General features: G+C 36.8%; 1 protein-coding gene across 22 annotated transcripts in view; it reads left to right on the forward strand.

Moving 5' to 3' along the window:
* Positions 1-24,957, forward strand: part of MAP2 (microtubule associated protein 2) — a 316,151-nt gene that overhangs the window by 23,659 nt on the left and 267,535 nt on the right. The gene's annotated exons all lie outside the window — the stretch shown is intronic.

Here is a 24,957-nt window from a genome sequence, read left to right on the forward strand (position 1 = left end):
GTGGCTTCTTAGTGGCTCACAAGTCTGCAGGCTTGATTTTAGGAAAGAGGCCACTTTCATAGAACTACCAAATATTCTCCTACCTTGAACTGCTGAAGTTTTGCTAGCCATATCTTCTAAACTACCTGTTGTGGATCATATTGGTCTGTTTGGGCTCAGAATTTCACTTTTAAGGTTTTGCTAGGGATAAAATATAATATGTTACATAACCCCAGGCTATTGAAATCTCCTTTGCTAGCATCTTGGTAGCAACTCTCGCATTCATATGGAGAAATTCTTACTAAAAATTTGAGTAGCCAGCAAAAGAAACAATAGCATTTTGTTTAGAGGATCTCAAGGAACAGCCTCACATGTTGATGGAGAGGGTAGTCATGATGAGGGTATCAATTCTTGATACTATTCTTAGTGATTTTGCTAACCCCAAGGGTCCCTTAGCAGATCGTCATTCAAGCCAGTGTCAGGTTGTTTCACAATTCTCTAAGTTTGAGACTATCAGTACTTTCAAGTAAGAGACTATCAGTTATGTCCTGATCACTCAGAGAATAGTGGAAGATAACTCCGTGCCATAGCTAAAAGAGACACATCAAGGACTGCAAAGTTCAGTAGAGGGCTCATCAGTTAACTCGTAACTTAAAATTCTGCTTTTAAAGCAGCCCTTCCCAAAGTATGGTCCCTGGACTAAGAGTATTGGCCTCACCTGAAAACATATTAGAAGTATAAATTCTACTTCATATCTACTATGTTTAACAAGCCCTCTGGTGATTCAGATGCACACTAAAGATTTGAAAGCACTGCCTTAATGTGTAGTATCATCCCTCACCATGTAATATACAACAAGTAGAAGAAAAATCTACTGTCCTACAGCAGCATTGCTCCAGGGTAATTCAATGCGGCATTGAACCCGAAAGATGATACAAATAAAGAGGTCTGTTGTTGAAATTCGGGCAATGTATATAAATATGTAAAACATAAAATTGCTCTCACATAACCACTTGAGGTTGGGAGGTAGATATCTGTTATAACCGTGAAAAGACCATTTCAGTAGTTTTTCCCCTCCTGTTGACCCTAAAGCTGGCAGCCATTCTTCTTGCATGCTCCCCAAACCAGAATAATTAATAATTTACTACTTCCCAAGGAGTAACAGAACAACATACCTGGACCACATACTAGGACTAGAGTCTTCACTTGGTTGTGTTAATTTCTTGTAGCTGCCGTAAGAAATTACCACAAACTTGGTGCCTTAAAGCACTGGAAATTTATTCTTTTATAGTTCTTGAGGCCAGGGTTCTGAAATCAAGGTATTGGCAGGATGGTAGTCCATATAGAGGTTCCAGGAAAGATCCCATTCCTTGCCTCTTCTAATTTCTATTAGCTGTTGATGCTTCTTGGTTTGTGGCTACATCACTCCAATCTTTGCCTCCTTTTTCACATGAACTTCTTTTTGTCTCTCAAATCTTCTTTGTGTGTCTCTTATAAAAGGGTACTTGTCACTGGGTTTCGGGCCCATCAGACCCAGGGTCTCTACATCTCAACATCTTTAATTTACACCTGTAAAAAAACCTTCTTCCAAATAAGGTAACATTCACGGGTTCTGGGAATTAAAGCATGGACATATCTTTTGCGGGGCCACCATTTAACTACCATACCATGTGGTAGCCACTTGCATACTTATGGTACTTATGGCTATAGTTTTTGGATTAGAGAGATATGGGGGACTCTGTAACTAAAGCCTGCTTTTATAATGTCATTATTAGAGTCCCATAACTAACCAGGGTAAGTCTTGTACATACTTCCATTAGGTCTTCCCTGACTTGGCACATGATTTTTTTCTAGGCACTAGAATATGGAGCTTCCAAGTTCAGCACCTTGGTCTAAAGAGGCAACGGAGACTCAACCATTAGGTTATACATTCCCAGTCTTATTTAGCACTGTATCACCTAGCACACTGACTGGACCGTAGTAGGTGCTTAGCACTTTAAAAAAAAAAATTAAAGAAGGAACAATAGAGTTAAAAAAATTGTTTCAGGCCCAACAGACACAGGCATTTAGGGAAGGAACAAACTGTCACACTCCTTATTCCAGAACTATAAAATACTTGAGAGGGACTGCTTAAGAAAACGGGATGTTGTGAGAATGCCTTTCCCTCTCCTTCCATGTCCATAGTCTATACCAATGATCTCAAAACCTTTTGATGACATAGGTATTGCTAAAACAGTATTGAACATACTGCCTAAATGCATAGTAATTTGTTTATTGTACTTTTAATAGTTTCGTAGTTCAGAACTTGTTTTATTTATATATATATGTGTATATATATAACGATTGAAATTTAAAAGAGCAAATTAAGCCTAAAATAAAGAATAATTTCAAATATCTTGCAAATCACAATGGCTTAATATCTCAAAGAAAAATGTAATTTGAGTGAGTTTCATCATTAATGATATTGGATATAAAGCTATATTGCAAGTAGTGTTGATGATTTCCAGTTTCTTTGTCTGACTTCTCATCAGATCTGAATATGTTTTCATTGTGTATGTCTGAAAAGATTTTGTATTGAAGGTTAGTGACACTTTTTATTGCTGTGTGTTGCAGGAGTATACTTATTTATTAGTATTATCTTCCATTTGTTCTTTATGCATAGGGAATTTTTTAAGTCACATGTCTTTTTTATTTTATTTTATTCTATTCTATTTTATTTATTTATCTGAGACAGAGTTTCACTCTTGTAGCCCAGGCCGGAGTGCAGTGGCGCAATCTGACGTCACTGCAACCTCCGCCTCCCAGGTTCAGGTGATTCTCCTGCCTCAGTCTCCTGAGTAGCTGGGACTACAGGCATGTACCACCACGCCCAGCTAATTTTTTGTATTTTTAGTAGAGATGGGGTTTCATCATGTTGGCCAGGATGTTCTTGAACTCCCGACCTCAAGTGATCCACCTGCCTCAGCCTCCCAAAGTGCTGGGATTAATAGGTGTGAGCCACCATGCACAGCCAACTTTTCCTTTTTTTATTTTTATTTTTATTTATTTATTGATTTATTTATTTATTTATTTATTTATTTATTTATTTTTTGAGACGGAGTCTCGCTCTGTCGCCCAGGCTGGAGTGCAGTGGCGCAATCTCGGCTCACTGCAAGCTCCGCTTCCTGGGTTCACGCCATTCTCCTGCCTCAGCCTCCCGAGTAGCTGGGACTACAGGCGCCCGCCCCTGCGCCCGGCTAATTTTTTCTATTTTCAGTAGAGACGGGGTTTCACCATGGTCTCGATCTCCTGACCTTGTGATCCACCCACCTCGGCCTCCCAAAGTGCTGGGATTACAGGCGTGAGCCACGACGCCCGGCCACTTTTCCTTTTTTTAATAGATTATTTAAATAAAAACCTCCTATCCACTGGCCAAGGCACACATAAACTGTCACTCATGTAATAAACCAAGAGCAATGAACAAGAGGAACTTTTTCTTACTCCCTTTATTAGGAACCATCCAGTCATCTCTTGGCCTCAGTAACAAGTGGCTTTTGACTTATAGGCCAAGTGAAGTCTCCAGTGTCAATTTACAGATTAGTAACATTTCATTTCAGTTGTTCTCCTTAGGAAAAAATTATAAATATAATTTCTAATATCTGCTTCCTACACTTCAATATAAATCACATATTTTTACTGCATCACTTAGTACTTGAATATCTAAAACTCTTCATTATTTGCTTTTGTTCAAGTATATTTATATGCCCCTCAGAATGTCTGTAATGAAGATGGGGTTCATGTCTTATACTTCTTCAGTATCTTCTATATCATCCAAGAATATCTTGTAAAAAGTTAATGCTCAAAATACTATGTGATTAAGGACTGTAGCTCATTGGTAAGTCTGACTTCTCTATGACTTTTTTGATTCATTACATATATTTAATAAATCAGAGAAAAATAGAAATCACCTCAGTCTAGCTTATTAAAATGGGCAGTATAGTATATAATATCAAAAAATAATGGGATTACAAACTGTAAGCTACTGCAGATTTGTAATTATTAGAATTATATAATTATTAGAATTTCTAATTCTATAATAATTGTGTTTCTAAGTTATGAAATAATTTGTTTTTGTTTCTTTTCTTTTCCCAAACCATTAGCAAGTTTGAGTTTTATTCCTTACTTCTTCTGCTGGGTATGTGAAGACAGTATCTGCTGGCCTGGTAACCTGAGGAATATAATCCAAATCCACATACATTGAATCTGAACAATTGAGTTATTTATCCTCTGATACTGATCTAAGATACACCTAGTTAAGATACACCTAGAGGTTCTATAAAATGAAGTTGGACCATGTTTAGGGAAAAATTTATAAAAGATAATCTTCATTTACTCATCACACCCATCCACTCTCCACCTTCTCTACACTGGTGAGGGGGTGAGTGTGACCCTAAGTGTCTGCCCATCAGGCTGCTACTCCTCTGGCTTCCTGTTGGATTCAGACAATGGGGAACAAGAATAGGTGATCAGCAGGTGAGAAAGGAGCAAGGCCAGCTCTTTATTTCCCCCTTCCCTCCAAGCCCTGCTGCTAAGATTCCCACAGTATCTGTGTCTCCCGGGTAAGTAGTTCAGGCCCCATTTCCTGGCAGTAGCTCTGGTGGGGTCTGTTTACATTGTTCCCTCCCCTTGCTCCCATGGCTCCGAGATGGTAACAGTTTTCTACTTTTCTAGCCCTTGGCTGTTGCAACTTCCCTCTTTGGTTTCCGTAACCTTATCCGTAGCTCTTTATAAGGGATCCCTTCATCAAAATCCCAATTTTCTAATTGGAGCCTGACACATACATATACTAAACAGAGCTTTAGTGTTTAATACAGATACTCAGCAGACTTGCTGCTGGGTGTATATAGGCGCAGCTGTAGAAGGCTAAAAATAGCTCTGTCTGCAGCATTGTTTTTTCTTTTGAAATTCTAAGCTCCATTTTGGGGGACTCAGTAAAGACTTTATCTTTAGGTGCCAGCTTTTTTCTTGCAACCTAATCCTCTCTCTACTCTCACAAAGAACCTGATATTGGTCACCAGTTACCCTTGTTACTGACCACAAAATATTTTAAAATCGATGAATTTTAGAGAGGCATACATCAGCCTAGAACTCTGTTTTTCAACTTTCTCTCTTTTAGATAAAAAGATTGTATTGATTGTTAATGCAATTTTAGAAAGCACCAAGTTCTGTTTGCAAGTCTAGAAAGCTGTTTGCAAGTCTAGCCTTGAGAGTAAACCATATCATTTCTTTGAGGTTAGGAGTGTGAAAGGGTATGAAGTGACAGTCTAGGTATTTTTCTCCTTTGGAGATGCATCTGTGATCTCTACAAGTAGACAGACTAAGGGAGAGCATTGACCTATATGCAAATACTAAAGACCTATTTCTAGGAGCTATTTGGTTTCAGCAGCTCCTTCAAGGATGTAAAACCCACTTTCATCCAGTCCCCTGGCAGGTCCATCTCTCTAGAAAGACATTCTATCAGAAACTCTCCTCTTTCCTGTTAAATATAGATCAGTTCCTTTCATCAAAACATCTCTGAATACATTTTGCATTTTTTCACATACCTAGAAAAAAATCATCATGGCATTTTAGTACCCCTTTAAGGTATCCTGAGGCATATGATATCCCTAGGCATCCCATTTTCTTTTTGCCTCTGATAATGACAGTGCTAACGAAGTGCATTTTTTGAATGAAACTTCATCAATTGTATTAGAATAAAACCATATTAAAGGATGGATCCAGCTTTTAGTACTCTGGATAGCAATATATTTGATACCTCTAGTATACAGTCCCATCTCCTATAATGCTTCTCTTCCCTTCAGTTTTTAGCCTGCATACATACCTCAGTACCAGCCGACGGTTCTTTATGCAGCCTTAAACATGGAGAGAAGTAGAGGGGACTGTTTGTAAATTCTTAACACCTTTGCTGCAATCTTACAGCATTCTTTTATTTAACAATTAAAGGGACACACTTAGTTGGTCACAGTTGTCTCTATAACACTATTGATCTTTTATATATATAAATAATTTATACCTATCAATTTTTTTATTCTTCTTTGTAAAAGAAATTGGAACTATTTAGCCTTAATCTTTAGTTTTTGCTCAAAGTTCTTATATTTCAGTCCTGCAATTGTATTTCTTTCTCTTTCTGTTTTCTCCTGCATGTCTATATTTTAAATGTAGGGTAGCCAAAAAGTGATTTCTGTGGCTTATATGAAAACATAATTCATACAGAGTGGAAGTGTGCCTTATGGTCTTTGTGATTAATACCCTGTTATTCCATCTCAGGATGACAAAATAATTGTAGAGATGTTGTTGTTCCTTTGATGAGCTATCTGAACCCCTGGATATTCTCTGCTTTAATGGTGCATAATCAGCCATCATCTATCTTGTATTTTCTTTGTTTAAGAAATTAATGACAAACTGGCCGTGATAGTAATAGTTTGGCATTTTGCCTGGCAAATTCATTCCTACGTAAGTTGAATTTCATGTGTTAAAAAGAAAGCTTTTTTCCCCACTTAAGAAATAAAATATCAGATTCTACCCACTTAATATCAAAGTACTTTAAGATTGGAATGTACAGTTTTAATACACAACGATGCAACATAACAACTTAAAAGGGCTGGAAGAGGATTAAGATTACACACACACACATATATATATATATACACCTGTGACTGTTACTGTTTATATTTTTTTCTAAAAATTAAAGCCTACATCATCCCAAGCATTTATATGTGCCCATTTTATCCTTCCAAATAAAAAAATTACATAATATTCTCTTAGTAACTAAAATTCTTGTTTGGAATTTTTTATTGATAAATTATTTTTTTAAAACGAAGGATTCCCTATTCTTTCTTTACATAGATGGAGTATCATGTCAGGAAAAGTGATATTTCTCACATGAGCTATCTTAATGTGGACATGATTAGGGTACACAGATGGCACTATACGATAATCTTTCTACTGGACTGAAAAAAAATAGAGGACAAATTTTAATGCAGTTAGCTCAGCCCAGGAGAGAGTGAAAAAGTTCAATTCTAAAATAAGAAAAAAGGAATCTTATATTATTCTTTCTGGTGTAAGGCAGGATTGTTCAACCAAAGCTAATATGTTAGGAAATCATCAATGTATTCACTGAATATTGAATATATAAAGAGAGAGATGAAATCTCTCTCTGTCACCCAGGCTGGAGTGCAGTGGCACAATCTCTGCTCATGGCAACCTCTGCCTCCCGAGTTCAAGCAATTCTCCCTCCCTCAACCTTCCCAGTAGCTGGGATTATAGGCACCCACCATCATGCCTGGCTAGTTTTTGTATTTTTTAGTAGAGACGGGGTTTCACCATGTTGACCAGGCTGGTCACGAACTCCTGACCTCAAGTAATCCACCCGCCTCAGCCTCTCAAAGTGCTGGGATTACAGGCATGAGCCACCGCGCCTGTCCTGAATACTGAATATCTTAATAAATTCCATTGCATAGGAAACTAAAAGAGTCTTTTAAAATATAGAATACATAATCATATGTAGTTGCATTATTATGTAAATATATGATAACAAATATTTGTGTACTAGACTAAGGGTTAAACATGTGCATTGCACTCTTCCATGTGTGTCTGTGTGTGTGTAATAATTTACTCTGTCTTAGTCGGCTTCAGCTGCCATAACAAAATACCATAGATTGTACGTCTTAAACAACAGACATTTATTTCTCACAGTTCTGGAGTCTAGAAAGTCCAATAACAAGGTGCCAGCAGATTTAGTTCCTGGTAAATGCTGTCTTCCTGGACTGCAGACAGCCGTCTTCTTGCTGTGTCTCCACATGGTAGAGAAAGGGGAAGAGCAAGCTCTCTGGTCTCTTCTTATAAGGGCTCTAATCACATCATGAGGACCTCACCCCCATTAACCTCATCTAAACCTAATTACCTCCCAAAGGCCCCATCTCCAAATACCATCACAATGGGGGTTAGGTCTCCAACATAAAAACCTTGTGGGGACATAATTTAGTCCCTAGTGTTTTCCTCATAACAATCTTATTAAGTAGGTACCATTATCAACCTTATTTTACAAATGAAGAAACTGACATGAGGAGATGATGGATAATCTATCCAAGGTATCACAGATAGTAAGTAGTAAAGTTAGAATTTTATTTTGTGATCTTATTTTGTCTTTATGAACAATCACATTTTAAAGGCACATTAAATATAATAGATTAACAAGTGGTTTCATCTCTGAAATTGTTCCAGCTCTGTGCTGTTATGTCAAAGCTGGCCTCTACCCATGATAACCAGAGTGAAAGGTGAAAGTGTACTATTGTTTCATATTTATCATTCCTTGTAATGATCCTCAAATGTTCAAAATATGGATGCATCTTTAGGAAGATTTCCTAACACAGTTCAAAAATTATTAGCATGAAGTACTTGTATAAAATGCAGAGCATTAATAAAAATCACAGCTTCATATTCTTAATATACGTAGAGCTGGATGTCTCTGACATAGAAATATATTTTTTAAAGTTTCTAGTAATGTTTTAAAAATCCAGCTTGTAATCCTGGTCCTGAGGAATGGATGTCTTGCTTGTGGTGATTTAGAGTAACTGGATTCTCATTCTTAAGGTATTAATTATTCACTTGGCTCTACACCTTACTGACCCACATTATCCTTGCGAGTACTACCATTCTACCACTACTACTACCACCGTTACCGTGAATGGTTTTTTGGATTTTCTAAGTGCCAGGCATATTATTAAGCATGATATCTACACTATTTCATGTAATCCTCAGAATGTACCCCAGTTTTATTGACAACTGCTTAGGACCCAAGGTCAAAACCTCTGCGTCTTTGATCTAAAGCAGTATAAAAAGAAGTGACTATCACTCATACTCCCTGGCATCTTGTCACACTTGTGCCTTCGAGTAATTTTTTAAATGAACTTTATCATGTAGTAAGGTATATCCAAGGTGCTAAATGGTGAATCCTCTCACTTTCAAGAATCTGAAAGGATTTATAAGATCTTCCAGTGCATCCTTAGCAGTTGTAATCTCAAACCAAGAGGATTGGTTTTCTGCTTATAGTATTAAAAATATCAGGTCTTGGGGGGAACTTTAGATGTCACTGTTCTAGACCTTCATTTTACTAATGGGAGAACTGAGGCCCAGGGAATGAAGCAACCAGTTTAAGGTAAAGTACCTCACTTGTGGTATAATGAAAAACCATCATTTTACTACTCAGGCTTGTAGCTCTGAAACCAGTGTGGGTCCTAGTGAATCTATGTTAAATATGAGAAAGAATGGTGGAAGCACAAAGGCTGCAAACTGGGTCTGTGTCTGTGATTAGGGAAAGCCTGCAAAGATACCGAGACATATAGGCCATGTGGAAGGGAGGAAGAAAAGAGCCAGTGACAGACTAGGAGTAGCTCTACTTTCTCTGTTCTGTTTATTGCACTTTTCCTTGATCCCTCAAAGAGGAAGTGTTGTGGTCATTGTTGTTCACTGTGATCACATGTTAACAAGTAGAGGCCACAAGTTACCTGCTTATTTCCTTAGGTCGGACATTAGCCTATGAAACAATGTGCCTTCCTCATGTGAAACACTTAGCTCACAATAGCATGTTATAAACTGCAAACTCCACGTAAGTCACATTCAAAAATTGGGAGTTGGGATAAAGAACAATCTTCATCTTTGTGTCATAGTCTTTGTTATAGATAAATTGTTGTCATTGTAGGAATCTTAGGGAAGTAAATTGGTGGCCCACTTCTTCCAACACACACACATGTACACACACACACACACGCACAGATCAAAAGAAATCAGGTGGATCACTTTAAGGAGAACCCCATTCCACTTATAGGTAATCATTTTAATCACAGTTAATATTTAGTTAGTGTTTTACTGTATAAAATGTGTTTCAATACCATTATTTCATTGAACATTACAACCTGTTTTGAGGTGGTAGTTATTCCTTTCTTGGTTTTACAGATGAAGATATTAAGAATCGTGAAGGGCATGAATGGTTTGGCTATGGCAGCTACCCAGATGAGCTTTCGCATGGGTATTGGCTCGTCTTTTCTGCACTTTCACTGAGTCTGGCAAAATCTTCCTAAATTACCTACCACCTAGTCTGGAGAGGTACCTGTTGACCTATGTATCTTATCTGGGGAGCAGTGAACTAGCCGCTAGAAAATGACTGCATACATGCACAATTGCATCCTATGTTATTGCCCATTTTTGGAAGCAGGAATGATACAGTACAAAAATGGAGGCCTAAGGAAGTTCATTCAGTTTAGATTTTTTGAGTGAATGGGATACTTTGGTATAGTAGAAAGAATATTCAATTGGTGGTCATATAATGAAGCTCTGGACTGCAACTCTTATGAGTTCTGTGACCTGAATATGTAGCTTATTCTCTCTGAGCATCAAATTCCTCATCCATTAAAAGAGGACAGGGATATCCACTATATGTACTTCACAGGATTGTTGGAATGACTAAACTCTATGCATCACATGAAAGTTCTCTGAAAATGGGAGGATACCTGAGAAGTGTTCTAGAGGTAGGGACATGGAGATGGGGAATTAGCCCAAGTTGTGTCCTATTAGTGTAGATACCTGAGTTGCATTGCCATCTTTGCCTTTCCTTCTTAAGTTAGGATGGTCCAAAGTGAACCACAAACCATGGGCCACAATATGCTACTGCCCTTCTCAACCACTCAAATGAATTGCAGCTGTAAAGGAAGATATCTCCACAGTGTGTTTTTATCTTGATTTTATTGGGACTGCCAAATTTTTTTTTGTTAAATTTTAAAAGGCTGCACTATGTTTCCAGTATTGATTATTAGTGTGTCCTGAGCATTGGGATAATAATACAAATAAGTAGGTAATTTTTTTTTCACTTTGGCAGAACTCTCTGCTGCTAAAATGCCAGAAATCCCATTTAATAAAGTAGAATCATTGTAAAAGGCTTGGCTAGACTCCCAGAACAGGAGGTTCCCCAGTGAGAAACCACCTGTTAGTAAAGTCTTCATCACACTGTTTGGAGTCACAGAAGAACGTAAATTACCCAGAGGAAGCAACACAGAGGGTCTGGAGGGAAATTACCTCCTTCCTAACAACTCAAAGACTGGATAGTTATACCACTATTGTATGAGTGGTTGCATTCCAACTATACCCTCTGTAACTAAAACTTTTCAGAAAGGAACTGTTCTAGGGATAGGGACATGGAGGTAGAAATAATATCGAGAGCAAAGGAAATGGGAAAACTGAGATTAAGATTAACGCCAACCAAAATATGGTCCATGCAAAGTAATTAAGTAACTAGAACTCATTCACAGTAAGAGGTCAGGCTGCCCATTGAGAAATAGTTGAAATTGGCTAAAGGGGATGGTCACTGTATTTGAATAATAAAGCAACTGGGAGTTTAGGAAGTGTTAAGATATTTTGGATTTTCTCCAGCATCTGTGTTGTTTACCTCTAATCACAATAATAATTCATATGGGTAGAGCTCAGTATTTCCAAACCTGAATCACACAGGCTGCCTCCTGCCCATCAGAAGTCCCATAGAGGTGTTTGAGGCATACAGTGCTCCCTCCACCTGCCTGAGAAGCAGTGAAGGATACTGGTTAAGAGCATATGTTCTGGAGTAACTTTGTGTAAGTGCTCTAAGCTCTCTATACCGTAGTCTTTTCATATGTCAAGCAGAGATGATACATATATGTAGCTCATAGGGCTGTTGAGAAGATCGTATGATTTTTAATACATGTAAAGTGCTTAGAAAGGTAATGTTATCTGACAAATAATCATCGAACAAAGTTGAATGATAGGGACATATAGATCAAGCTATTGCTATTTGTGAAATTCATTTTACCTCTGTAAGACATTTTAATTTTTTCCCTAGTATTCTGGCCCTTTCATGCCCAGTATATATGGGGTACTAATTAAGAGAATGAGTTATGCAGTCCAACTGTTTGGGTTTAAATTATGGCTCCACTCTTTATTAGCTCTAACCTTGGGTATTTAACATCTCATGACTCTGTTTTCTTATCTATAAAATGGAGATAATACCAATCATATAGTTTTGAGGTTGAGTAGTGAGTCAATGAAGTGAGACATGGAAAGTCCTAGAACAGTGCCTGGCACATCCTAAGTGCTCGTCCAATGCTAGCTATCATGATTATTATTATTTTCCTCTGGAACTCACTTTTTCTCCATAACTGGGACCACTAGATGCTCCCTTAAAAATCTACCCCTTTCCTAATATTCAAGACGAAGCCTGGCCTAAAGTTAAAGATCCAGGAACACAACTCACAAGTCTGTCTCAGCAGTGCATCATCCTGTTCTGCCCTCCAGGCAGATTCAGATCTTGGTGTCTAGCTCTCATATGTGGGTTTCTACTGTAATTCTTTTGTCCTGATTTCTATTCTAGCACTCTATGAAACACTCCCGGGACTCTTCCATCTGAGGTGCTTTTCTACTGCCTTAGAGAACAATCACATTACTGAGATTCATTGGCAAATCTCTCTGATGTGCACTGCCTACCAGGCCACCATGCGTTTTTTTGATTAGTAGCAGTTTGGGAATTGCAGGCCCTAGTCCTCATGCCTGCAGGACTGTGCTAGATATCCTGTAGGTCTTGGACCCATCATGTTTGACTATTCCATGGAGCTTCTACTCTTAGTACTTGAAACCCTCCCAGGACCATGGAGAGTCTCTCCAACTCTTAGCCCCTTTCCTTGTCTTTCTTGACCATCAACCACAACCTCTGATGAGCAAATAAGGCCTATTGCTAGATTAACTGATATTCTATGAGTCCAACCTCCTTTACAAAACAAATACTTGGAGATTCAACTAAGTGGAGTAAAATTTTTCAACTCAGCACATAAATTATTCTGTTTAGAAATTATAATTCAGTTTTTACAAACCTATTTTAATTTGTGAGTACAAATGTGACACTTCATTGTGTGTGTGCATGTGGACATAGTTTCCTCAATAAATTCTGGAATTATCATTTTCATGAAGTAAGAAGTATATAAAATAGATGAAGAAATTGGCTGTCATAATGTATGAAGATTACAATGGCGGTCTATGTCAGCTATGCCTATTCAGAGGAAAACAACATAGGTGGTTTTAAAAAGAACAAACTTGTTATTTGGGGCATGGATATTGGTTTCATAAGGTAGACATTGGCCCTAGAAAATCATTGCAGTGCAATAAATTTAGTGACTCAGGTGCCTTAGAGCTGAAAGAGAAAAAAATCCCTTAGTAATTGGGATATGGGAGAACTAGGAGAAATGATCTTCCCTTTCCCTTTCCCTTTCCCTTTCCTTTGCTTTTCTTTCCTTCCTGCCCTTCTCTTTCCCTCCCCTCCCCCCCTCTCCCCATCCCCTCCCTTCCCCTCCCCTCCCCTTCCCTGCCTTTCCTTCCTTTCTCTTTAATTTTTTCTCTCTTTTTTCATCTTTTAACTAATTTATAACAAATTTTCTCTTTCTCCTGTTTGTGGTAAGTAGAATCTTACTTTGTGGGTAATTTAAAAATGGAAACTTCTTTGTTGTTTTTTCGAGACAGAGTCTCACTCTGTCTCCCAGGCTGGAGTACAGTGGCATGATCTTGGCTCACTGCAACCTCTGCCTCCCGGGGTCAAGTGATTCTCCTGCCTCAGCCTCCTGAGTAGCTGGGATTACAGGCACACACCACCACACCCAGCTAATTTACAGGTGCGTGCCACCACACCCAGCTAATTTTTGTATTTTTTGTAGAGACAGGTCTTCATCATGTTGGCCAGGTTGGTCTTGAACTCCTGGCCTCAAGTGATCCACCTACTTCAGCCTCCCAAAGGGCTGGGATTATAGTAGTAAGCCACTGTGCCCAGCCAAAAAATGGAAACTTTGAAGATATTAACTTGTTTCACTGAAAAGTAAAAATAAAAATCTCATTAAATACTCCAGAAATCCTGATTATTAAGTAAACTTAATTATTACTACCATAAAACTATTCACAGTGGTTCAAATTAAAAATAAAGCATTTGTTTAAAAATCTGTGCTCTCCAAAATTAACTACATGACCATTTGCATTTGAGTTAAATAAATGTAATAAGATTTGAAATTTAGTTACTCAATTGCGCTGCATTCATTTCAAGTGCTCCAGAGACACATGTGGCTAGTGGCAACCATGCTAGACAGTATGGTTTCACATAATTTTATATTGGATCATTGCAGAAAGTTTGACTGCATAGCGTGGCTTTAAATAATTCCTGTTTAAAATTTGTAGTTTCATAGATTCTTTTTTTTTTTCTTTTTTTGGGATGGAGTTTCACTCTTGTTGCCCAGACTGGAGTGCAATGGCACAATCTCAGCTTACCGCAACCTCTGCCTCCTGGGTTCAAGTGATTCTCCTGCCTCAGCCTCCTGAATAGCTGGGATTATAGGCATGCGCCACCACGTCTGGCTAATTTTTGTATTTTTAGTAGAGATGGGGTTTCTCCATGTTGGTCAGGCTAGTCTTGAACCCCTGACCTCAGGTGATCCACCCGCCTCGGCTTTCTAAAGTGTTGGGATGAATTAATTGTTTTTGTTGTTTGTTTCTTTTATCTCTAATCTTCCAATATTTCAGCCTCTTCTTTTGCCACTGTTCTGGTCTGTTGTATTCTCATTCATCTCAGTACTCTTACACATGATATTCCTCTGAATTTCCCTTTTTCTTCTGATTTTTTTCTAATCCATGAAATTTAATCCAGATATAGTCTGGCAGAAAACTTTCCCAGGCCTTTACTCTCTGGTTTAGGTGCCTTTAGCGTCTAAGGGTCTCAGTAGTACCTCATGCTTATTTTATGAGTCATCACATGTATCAAAACTGTATTTTAATTCCTCTCCTACCTTGGGCTGCTTTATAAAAAAATCTGGTAAAATATATTAGTGTTATTTCAATTCAATTTTTGACAACTATGAAACATTTTGTTCCAGTTTTCTTTTTGAGAATAAATGTTGGGAGAAAAGGGGAAATTGGTGTTTGAATATGAAAAAGAGAAATAAAATGGATGGCAGATGGTTGGACTTTTCAATTAGGCCTTATTGGGCAAGATCAGGAAAAATAAAGGAGGTAAAAACAGGTTTCAGAACTGCACTCCAGTGGTATCCTTGAAAAGTGAGCCATGTGTAAAAAGGACAGTGACTTTGTCATGGATTTATCACAAGAAGACTTAATGCCATGGACCTAAAAATATTGGACCAGAGGTTTGAAAAATACTTAGTTATTCCAATTAGGTTATTTATAGGCAACCACAAACCTTTTCAGGCATGCACACTACTTTTTATCTCTGAGAGCTCAATAGAACCTAGGAGCTGGGATCCAAGAGACAAAAAAAAAAAAGTCAGTCTCTAGTCATGCAACTGAAAAGCATTGACCAATTAGAAGACCACGCCATGCTTTTACTTTGGATGTTCTCTTCCACAAATCTTTTACCAATTATTGCTATTATGGTAGCAGTAATTAGCTATTAAACTAATCTAATTATGACTAGTTTAAGATGCATAGGATATAATTGATTTAGTATTTGGTTAGAGTTATGTTTTTGATTGCTTGGGTTTAGTAAATAAATATATTGCAAAGACATCATTTAAATTATAATGTTCTCCACTTAGTTTTAAGATTTTCAGTTGTAAATAATCTTATAATAGTGGCTTTTGGGAGCCCAACCTCTTTAAATGAAAAGGGATTTTTGTGTAATTATCTGTTTGTATGCCTGCTCTTCTGTCAACTCCCAGCAAATGTACACACACACACACGTACACACAAATACGTGCACACGCATATGCATGAACAACTTGAAGACATGAGTGTGTCTTTTATTTATGGATCCTCAGAATCTATCTCATGTGGTTATTTGTTAAATGTTGAGATGAGAAAAGGCAGGAAGAGATGGAGGAAAAAATGGCAAAAATTGTTTCTATACTGAGTCCTTATAGTATCATTCTACAATTATAAGCTTGCTCTAACCACCTCATATTTGTTCTTTAATTAATAATATGGTCTTTTAAAATTTGTTCTGATAACTCATGCTATTTCTAATTTGTTTTATTTCATACAAAACTATAAAAGTCAACTTCTTACCATTTCTTAACTTGTCTCACAAAAGTGTTCCTTTGGAGAAGTGTCCCTGCAGTGCTTTCTGGTCTGCTTTTAGGTAAGGTCTGACTTCTGCCGCTAGAGGCCTGAGAATGTTTTTCTTCTTTTTTTGGTCTCTCTCTCTGGGGAGGAAGCAGCTTTCAACATATTCTTTCCTTGTGAATTTGTAAAAGTTGAAATCAAGGCATGCTTGTTAGTTAGTAATTATAATTCTTATATATACCAATGAGATATAATCATAATACATTTACAAAGAGAAATCATAAAAATGTATGCACTGAAATTCACTGCCCATATTTCACATATGAGGAAACTGGAATCTAACCTAAATTGCCCAGGATAAAAGGGTAAAACCTGAGTTATAACATTTTAACTGTTTCTAAAAGAAATCATTGAAATAATCTATGGTAGTTGTCTAGTCCCATTTTCTTTTTTATCTTTGTAGATGCCTCTTTGTTGAAAGTTTGAATGTTGGTAAAATACTATTATTTGCCTGAGTCAAATTAGAGACTGTAGATTCAGCGAAGTAAGGGAAATTGTTAGTGTAGGGATTGCCTTTTAAACTAGCTCTCAGTCGCTAGATTTAGAGTGGTTTATATAGTTTTTGACATACAGACATCTCCCTCATTCTGAGACATCTAATTATAAACATGACAAATGTTATAGGTGTTCAGATCACAGAGTTTAGGAATGACTAATGGATGACTGGGGAAAATTAGCTGTATTACTGTATTATTTTTCTTCATGAACAGATCTGTTTGCCGTAACAAGTCCAAAATTTCAGACTGTGCTCTATGCCATCCCAAATGCTTTGAATGATTGAAATGGTTCACTAAAATAGATGATTATATCTTAGTATAAAGAAAAATTAGCTTGTCCTTGTGGACATAGTTTCAATGTTAGTCTTTTTTTTTGGAGGAATTAGCACAGGTACTTTGAAAACAATATCGATTATATTAGGAACTCACAACCATCTATTTCCAACTCTTGAATTAGTTTGATAAAAATCTCTACATGTGCTTAAAGTAATGTCAATGAAATAATTTAGATTTATTCAAATTATACTACTTAATGAAGAATACATATTGCAGTCAGGCCCATTTTTGTAACATTATTAGGCAATATTTGCTGTTTGGTGTGGGAGAGTTTGAGGACGCTTGAAGGTGACATTGTTTCTGTTTTCCTGAAAGAATGAAGCTGGAAAACAGTGATATTACTCTACAGATATTAAACTGTACATGATTGGCTGATTCCAGTCCAGCATTCAATTAATTATACTGTATTTATCAGTAACATATTAATAATAAAATTGCTTAGGTTAGAAAAAAAATCAACTTCTACTAAAGGTTACAAAGAATGGATTTTAAAAATACCTAGTTATATTATAAGGTCATTAAAGACAACTAATATAGTTTTGAAAATACAATGACATTAATTAAAATTGCCTGTATTCCCTCAAAACTGAAATCATCTCGTAACATCTTTCCTAAAAAGTGTTCTTTTTATTGTTGGTGTAATTATACTGCTGTGTATGTATATGTGTATGTGTATATAGGTATACTCACACATTCAGATAATTATAATTGTGTGTGTAAATATATACCATTCTGTATCCCACCCTTCTCATGTAATATAATAAGCTTTCTTTTCAATGCTGCATGCATTGTATTATAGGAATAGACTATGACCATTCCCCCGGTGTTGGGCATTTTAGTTTTTTCCAAAGGTCATGGATTAATAAAATCATAGAGCTGGAAGGAGACTTAGGGAAGATTTAACCCAGTCCCTTTCCTTTTATAATTAGATTTTTATGGTTAGGACTAAGGTTTTAAAAAAAATTGCCTGAGAGATTATTTTATTTTCTTTAGGAAAATAATATAAATGACATAGTTCCGGAAATACTTTTGTCTTAAAAAAAAGTAAAAGAAAAATAAACTAAATCAGTCAAGGCACATTCAAAATAGAATAAAAAATGTGCATGAGTAATCTATCATTGGAGTGAGTAATATATCATTTGCTATAAATATATTTTCACATTTTAAAAGGCAAAATAATTGCATATAACTTTTCTAGTTTCTATCATTGTAAGAGGAGGACACACAAAATATGGTATTGCATGAAAACTGGAAAATAAATTTCTAGTCTACTTTCTCTAAAAATTCTGAGTTAATTTCATGACTATATAGAGTGAGAACATGTTGAAAAGTAAACCTGGGTTTTAAAATTGTTTCCATTTCAATAGTCTAAGTTATTACAAAGAACAATAATACTTTCTCCATTCTAGAATGTAACCACTTGGCATTTAACTTATTTTTCATTTTCTTATATTTGTTCACTACACTATAATTTATAGCCTCCATAGCAGTTTAAATGATAATTTGGTTAGCAAACACCCTTAGGTCTAAAACACATGTTAGTTCTTGAGAGATTTCCCTTCACCTCTTCTAGTTGTGCAGAGGTGTAATTTTTTTAATGGATATATCAATGGGCTGTGCTTCATTTTCCGAAAGCACTGTGATGGTGAAGCCAAGCCTCTAAAAGATCAAGGCCCAGATCTTCCTCAGGTTTCACCTTAGTTAAGACTGTTGCACAAGGAGTCCAAAGAATCCGAAATGCTGAAATTTGTTCTGGGCTATGAAGAATATTTCCTTACCAAATGACCCAAAGCTATCATTGAATTATGACTTCAAGTATGATCAAACATTTAGCAGGCTGGTTTGTGTTAAAGTCCCAAGACACTACTAAAGAAATGATTATTTAGTCCAAAGAATCATAAACTGTAGGTTTGTCTCAGTTTCTTACAGAGTAGAATTTGATTTTATCAGCTATTAATGCCTACATTTGTCACCTAAGAAAATGGAATCTCTAGTATTAGCTTTTGATTAAAAGACTCCCTACAAATAACTGTCTACACTTACCACATTCCTTCAATAAAAGTAGCTCTAATCCATCCTGAATACTTTTTCTAGACTGATTTTTCCCTAAAATGACATTTGGAAATAGATATTGGGAAGTTTACTTGCCTCTCTAAGACTTAGTTTTCTTATCTGTAAAAAGGACTAATAGTAGTATCTTCTTTATCGGGTTGTAGGTTAAGCAAATAAAGTGGCTGGATCACATTAAATATCCAATAAATAGCTACATTTATCAAGGACCTACTAGGTACCAAGTACTTTACATAATCATATGATGGCAATAATACCCATTTTTCACACAAAGAAAGTAGAACTTTGGATGGCAACTTAATTAAGAGATAGTGGAGCAAAGATTTAAGCTAGCTTGGTCTGAGTGATTCCATGATCTAAATGCTGCATATTTCTTTTTGCATGAAAACACTTAAAGATAGGGAATACATTTGTTTCATAAATAGAGGAATTGAAAACAAATTGTGGAGTTTGTCTAATATCATGGCAGAAAGCTAAGAAAACAGTAGAAGATCGAATTCTTGACTCTTTCTTTCTTTCGTTCGTTCGTTCGTTCGTTCGTTCGTTCGTTCGTTCGTTCGTTCTTTTTTGAGACGGAGTCTCACTCTCTCTCCCAGTCTGGAGTGCAGTGGCGCGATCTCGGCTCACTGCAAGCTCTGCCTCCCGAGTAGCTAGGACTACAGGTACCCGCCACCACGTCCGGCTAATTTTTTGTATCTTTTAGTAGAGATGGAGTTTCACCGTGTTAGCCAGGATGGTCTCTATCTCCTGACCTCGTGATCCACCACCTCTGCCTCCGCATGAGCCACGGCTCCAGGCCGCCACTTTCAAAATAAAAGAGCTACCTGGTTCTCACTGGATGAGAGGGACTGAAGACTTGAATTTCTGTCTTTCCTGACTATCCCCTCTGCCATGTTCCTTACTAACATTTCCAGTTGCCCAGTGGCATTTTCTCTTGAGTGTTCCACGGCTACATTAAGCTCAGTATGTCCCAGTCAAAACTTGTCACCTCTTCCACACCTTCTCCGTCTTGCCAAGTTTTCCTTATTTTTAAGGAGAACACTTCATACCCATGCAGCCACCCAGACTCTAATTGACAGAGCAAAAGCTTTCTCTCACCCCCACATTTAATTTGTACAAATTGTGTCACTTATTACCTTTGCTGTGTCTTCTTTTGGACTTTATTTCCACCTCACTTATTCAGGCCTTCTGTCCCTTATTAAATTAATTGCAACGACCTTTTTCCTGGGGTGTTTCTGTTCAGTTTCTACCCCTGTCATTTTGTCCTACATAATATACCACCAGAAGATGCTTTCCAAATTCCATCTTCTGTCCTATCACTCTCCTGATTAATCATTTCTGATGTCTACCCAATTCTTAAAATATAAATTTCAGCTTCCAACAACATACCAATGAGCGCTACTTAAAATATACTTTTTTAGATTTGTCTCTTCCTGCTACTCCCATTCATGGCCCTGAATCTCTGGCCAGCCTGGAATGATCTCACCATTTCTCACATACTCTTTCCCCTTACATTCTTCTCATCATCCCTTTGTTATGCTACTCTTTCTCTGTATTACCATTTTGATTCTGTTCTACCAGGTAAAATCTCATATATGCATTATTCCTAAAGTATTTTATTTCTTGGCATTTCTCCTTGGAGTAGGAATTGTTTACTCTTTCTTGTCTAGATTGAAGAGGCAAGAAAATGAAGAGAATAAGAGCATGGACTCTGCAGACAGATCACCAGGGCTCAATCTCTCTTCTCTACCACTTACTAGCTGTAAGACCATGTGCAGTTTCTTAACATCCCTTTGCCTCAGTTGCTGCATTTGCAAAATAGGGACAATAATGGTACCTGTCTCGTAGGTTGGTATGAGGATTATATTAAATATAAAGCACTTGGAACAATGCCTAGCTCATATGAAGTGCTACAAGAAGTTATTACATAAAATAATTAAGAATTGGCTGCAGCAACTGGTTTATACTTACCTTATGACAGAGATCACATTTTATGTCATGTTATTTGCATGCATGTCTTACCTAAGCCTGCTCAGTCCCTCAGCCCTAATTTGAGAATGAGATTTTTGCTTTTTTCATTGTATTTTCCCATGGTGGGGTGGCACTTGATTCTTGAAAAATTCAACTTTCATCTCGGTAGTTGACTAGTCCATTCTCAATAGAATTATTCTAAAATTTGGGCCAGTTTTATCTGATCATTAATTTTTTCGCATCTCTCCGAGTAGGCTAATTTCAGTTTTTAGAAAACTAAAAAGTCTCATGGAGGATTTTTTCAGTTTAGTGTTTCTTTAAGCACACAAAGCCTTACATTCAGTTTATCAAGAGTTTGTCACTTCAACACTCAGCAACATGAGTCATGATTCTTATATTTTTGCAAACTGCACCAACAGATAATGATATGGTACCTTTGGAAAGAGTGTTATAGACTGCATCTAATTTAACCATATGGATATCTTTGATCTGGATATATATTACCCTTAGTAGGTGAGGAAGCAGGAGGCAGAGGCACAGGGCAACCAAGTAATGTTGATGGGACTGCTCCAGTGCCTGGGGCCACCAACATGTGGGAACATTTCTCTGTGACTCTTAACTTCCAGCTTCCAGGATAACATTCAAGATGATATATCAGGACCACACTGTAAGTTTATGGCTGAGCCAGAAATTGAACCAGGTCATGAAATCTTATTAATAAGAACCAGAGAGTTAGAAGAGATTTGGGGAATCATCTTGTTCAATTGTAAATGCGTGAATCCTCTTTAAACAGATTTATGACCTGAGCTTATTTGGGCCTTATTTGAATTCCTCCATTAGGAAACTCATTATCTCTTGAGTCAGCTTACCCCATTTTCTCATTGCTAGATGGAACTTCTTAGTCTCAGGCCATAGCTTGTCCTGCAGTTTTCACTCATTTGTATAAGTTCTTCCCTTAAACTAGATATAATATGTTCCATTATCTTCCATAAGATGTTTGTTCCTGGTTGCGAAGACAGATTCCATGCCCTCCAGTGAGTCTTCTTCTCTGGGCCAAAATATGCTTAGTTCTCTAAAACATTTCTGATATAACTTTTTTTTTGTATTTTGTTTTTTAAAAACACAAAAATTTCATTTTGGGGTGCCATACTCAAGTACGTATATGCATAATCCACTTTTTTTGGTTAATGATTAATGTGCTCTATCTTCTTTCCATCTCCATCTTGTTAGGAAGAGAAGCAATGATATGCTCATTCCATCCTTTATCCTTTCTTACTCTCCCTCTGCACCTGCTGCAGCCTCCCTTCACAGCCAGTCAACGTCTCTGCCTTTCTGTCTTTGTCTCTCATACACACATCCCTCCATACACCCATAGGAATGTCAGTGCCTTGGTTCCTACTCAGGCTAAGAATTATCTAAGCAAGTGTAGTTCATTCTTGCAGGCTAGGTGTTATAAAAATAATTTGTCTTTCAACCACACACACTAGGATTTGAGTTCTAGCATTGCCACTTACTAGTTATGTTTCTCTAAGAGAATTATTTCAACTTGATGCACCTCCATTTTATCAACCTACAAAACTGAAGTTATAATTCTTGTCACACTGGCCAGTATTGACTGTTAAGTGAAATAGTAAATGTGAGAGTGCGTGGCTCACAATAAATACTCAAGAACTACTGGTTTCTGTTCTGTAGGTCTACATTCTCAACAGCCCACCTACCAGTTTTATTATGGTTTGCTGCATCAAACACATATGTTTGCTTTCAGAACTTAGTCATCCATATTTGTTTAATATAGTAAATCTTCAATGTTCAAAATTAGTATAGCATGTTTGAATTTAAACCCTTGTAATTGAAAGAAGTGAAAATCCAAACAGTGCTTTGGGCAAGGCAAATGTTGTGCAGGAGATGATCATTAGAAACAGCTTGTCATGTACATGCACAGTGCCCCTTGGCACTGTTTTAAAAGTGGGAAAGAAATGGTTTTACATATGGCAAGGGATCTTGTGTATTTATCTAGCCAAGCATATTATTAACGTGTCTTCTTTAGCAGTTTGAGTTTGTGCTATACTGTAATTACACATACATCTCCCCCCTCAAGGACTTCTCTTCTGCCTTACTTAGGAAATTAAGTAAAATATATATATATATCTCATATATATTACATATATATTTTTATGTATGTATAATTATATATAATTAAATATTTTTTCTACTTTTTCCTGTATTTTTCCCCTGTAAAATAAGTGATGTCACTGAACTGCATTGGGTAAGGGTAAAATCTCATCAGAAAGATGTCCGGTCTTTGTCATCAAAAGTTTCTCAACCTCACCCCCATTAGCAGCCACTGCCCCTGGTTGTTCTGTCTCCATCATAGCTCCCTTGCACCGTGTGCTTTCAATTCTGAGGTCATCTGGGGCGCTTGGTTTGGCTATACTAACTCCCAAGTCCAGCTTCTCTGCATTAATATATCTGGATTCCAAAAGTAAATACTGAAAGGGAACACCTTCTTGAGGGCAAAAACCACTTGCATGTCATCTTTCCCCATTCATCTTCTCTAATGAACACAAACACAGTCTTGCTTTTGACCATGACTTACTGTTTTTCCCGTATCTCCTGAACATGCCCTTCAACTTGTTCTCCATGTTGGAGTAGACTAATTTTGGAAAAATACAAACTTATCAGTATTCATGTCCCTGTTGAAAGGTCTTTAGTAGCTTCCCATTTGTCTTCTGGTACAAAGACAAATCTTTCCATAACTGACATGGTTCTGCATGGTATGACTCTTGCTTATTTTCCTAGTCTCACTTATACCATTCTCCACATTGCCACATTTTACCTCAAATACACCATGTTTCTCTTTTCTAAGGCAACATGCATTTTCTTCTAGTTCACATTCTCACCCACTCTCCCTCTTTCTGGTTAATTCTGACTCATCCTACACAGGAAGGGAATCCTTATTCAAACTCCTTCAGGTTCCTTTGCCTCAGAATACTCACTTCAGGTTTTAATTATGTTAAACCTATTAATACCTGTCTTCTCTACTAGACTGTAAGCCTTTTGAGAATGGGAACTGGGTTCCCAAACCGACTGGTTTTGGTCACCATGATATCCCCAGTGCCTAGCATGGTGCCTGACATGCATTTAGTTATTGACTTGTTAAACAAAAGTAGGTGCTGCTATGGTAAGGGAGGAATATTAAATGGGTTTTGACCATTAACTGTTCTAAAATTGTAGGTAAATTTGGTAAAGAAAGCTATTATTTCAAAATTAATTTACTAAAAGTTTTTAAGAACAGTGGGAGCTTTTTAACCTAGTACTTAAATGATTTTTCTCATGTTCCCGACCCTGCCCTTAATAAAAGAATAAAAAGGAGGGAACATGTTCTACAAATACTTTATTTATATTTATTTTCTCTTATTTGATATATGTTATTACCTTAAAAATGTATTTCTTTGAGAATGAAAGGCTAAATTAGGTTTTAAAATGCCAAATAAGGAGAAATTTTAATGATAAGATCAAATATATATAAACCTGGTCTCTATTAGTAGGAATTTCTAGCTTTAAAAAGTCCTAACATAAGGTCATGAAAATGAGATACTGTACTTTTGCTGCCGTGTTGAAAAGATAAATAAATCAAATTTTATGGTTAAAAGGAGTTTCACAGCCAATTTTGCTATTCTCTTCACCACCACTTCATCACAGTGATTTTCCATAAGGGTTAATATGCTAGATATGTTATGAACAGCTGACAATTACATATCATATAACTACTGATTTTTTAAACAATCAATTTTATTTTGTACATATGAGGTTTACAACATGATGCTATGCTATACATAAAAATAAAAGATGATTACAATAGTGAAACAGATTAACATATCTATCATCTCACATAGAAGCTATAGATTTTTAATTTTCATTTGGAGCCCCTCTG

Source organism: Macaca fascicularis, chromosome 12 (genome assembly GCF_037993035.2).
Source record: "Macaca fascicularis isolate 582-1 chromosome 12, T2T-MFA8v1.1".
Classification (NCBI taxonomy): Eukaryota; Metazoa; Chordata; class Mammalia; order Primates; family Cercopithecidae; genus Macaca; species Macaca fascicularis.